This window comes from Phytophthora infestans, genomic scaffold (genome assembly GCF_000142945.1).
Source record: "Phytophthora infestans T30-4 supercont1.2 genomic scaffold, whole genome shotgun sequence".
Taxonomy (NCBI): Eukaryota; Oomycota; class Peronosporomycetes; order Peronosporales; family Peronosporaceae; genus Phytophthora; species Phytophthora infestans.
The window spans coordinates 967,406-969,423 of NW_003303757.1; positions in this window are offsets into that span (position 1 = coordinate 967,406).

Consider the following 2,018-nt stretch of genomic DNA (forward strand, 5'->3'; position numbering starts at 1 on the left):
GCTCGAGACGGTTGCGGCCGATACGACAGAGCCCGATACGACTGAGCCGGAGACAACGGACAGGGCTGATGCCGTCGAGGTGATGGAGGTCGCTGCAGTCGCTGAGGCCCTGGTGTCTGCTGTGGAGTGTGCTGCGCCGGCCGCAGGGGCGAAAGAAGCGGCCACCGCCATCGTTGATGAAGTCGCAATCGACGTGCCGGTCGAGACCGAGGTGCCGGAGGCGGCAGAGGTGCCGGCAGAACCCGAAGCTGCGGTGGGTGGCGTTGAGGAGGCCGACGTGGTAGCGGAAGTGCAGGAGGCGGTGGAAGAGGCTCTTCGGGCCGTATCCGAAGCTGCGTCGATGGCAACTGCTGAGGCCGTACCGACAGTCGAGACGGTGGAGCCTGAGCCTACTGAGCCCGAGGCGGTTGAGCTCGAGACGGTTGCGGCCGATACGACAGAGCCCGATACGACTGAGCCGGAGACAACGGACAGGGCTGATGCCGTCGAGGTGATGGAGGTCGCTGCAGTCGCTGAGGCCCTGGTGTCTGCTGTGGAGTGTGCTGCGCCGGCCGCAGGGGCGAAAGAAGCGGCCACCGCCATCGTTGATGAAGTCGCAATCGACGTGCCGGTCGAGACCGAGGTGCCGGAGGCGGCAGAGGTGCCGACAGAACCCGAAGCTGCGGTGGGTGGCGTTGAGGAGGCCGACGTGGTGGCGGAAGTGCAGGACGCGGTGGAAGAGGCTCTTCGGGCCGTATCCGAAGCTGCGTCGGTGGCCACTGCTGAAGCCGTACCGACAGTCGAGACGGTGGAGCCTGAGCCTACTGAGCCCGAGGCGGTTGAGCTCGAGACGGTTGCGGCCGATACGACAGAGCCCGATACGACTGAGCCGGAGACAACGGACAGGGCTGATGCCGTCGAGGTGATGCAGGTCGCTGCAGTCGCTGAGGCCCTGGTGTCTGCTGTGGAGTGTGCTGCGCTGGCCGCAGGGGCGAAAGAAGCGGCCACCGCCATCGTTGATGAAGTCGCAATCGACGTGCCGGTCGAGACCGAGGTGCCGGAGGCGGCAGAGGTGCCGGCAGAACCCGAAGCTGCGGTGGGTGGCGTTGAGGAGGCCGACGTGGTGGCGGAAGTGCAGGACGCGGTGGAAGAGGCTCTTCGGGCCGTATCCGAAGCTGCGTCGGTGGCCACTGCTGAAGCCGTACCGACAGTCGAGACGGTGGAGCCTGAGCCTACTGAGCCCGAGGCGGTTGAGCTCGAGACGGTTGCGGCCGATACGACAGAGCCCGATACGACTGAGCCGGAGACAACGGACAGGGCTGATGCCGTCGAGGTGATCGAGGTCGCTGCAGTCGCTGAGGCCCTGGTGTCTGCTGTGGAGTGTGCTGCGCTGGCCGCCGTGGCGAAAGAAGCGGTCACCGCCATCGTTGATGAAGTCGCAATCGACGTGCCGGTCGAGACCGAGGTGCCGGAGACGGCAGAGGTGCCGACAGAACCCGAAGCTGCGGTGGGTGGCGTTGAGGAGGCCGACGTGTTGGCGGAAGTGCAGGACGTCGTGGGAAGAGGCTCTTCGGGCCGTATCCGAAGCTGCGTCGGTGGCCACTGCTGAAGCCGTACCGACAGTCGAGACGGGTGGAGCCTGAGCCTACTGAGCCCGGGGCGGTTGAGCTCGAGACGGTTGCGGCCGATACGACAGAGCCCGATACGACTGAGCCGGAGACAACGGACAGGGCTGATGCCGTCGAGGTGATCGAGGTCGCTGCAGTCGCTGAGGCCCTGGTGTCTGCTGTGGAGTGTGCTGCGCTGGCCGCCGTGGCGAAAGAAGCGGTCACCGCCATCGTTGATGAAGTCGCAATCGACGTGCCGGTCGAGACCGAGGTGCCGGAAATGCACAGTGCCGACAGAACCCGAAGCGCTGTGGGTGGGGTTGAGGAAGCCGACGGGGGACGCACGTGCAGGACGCGGTGGAGGAGGGTCTTGGGGGCTAGCCGAACTGCAGGAGTTGCGGTGCTGGAAAGTCTCGACTGGCGGGCGTGTGG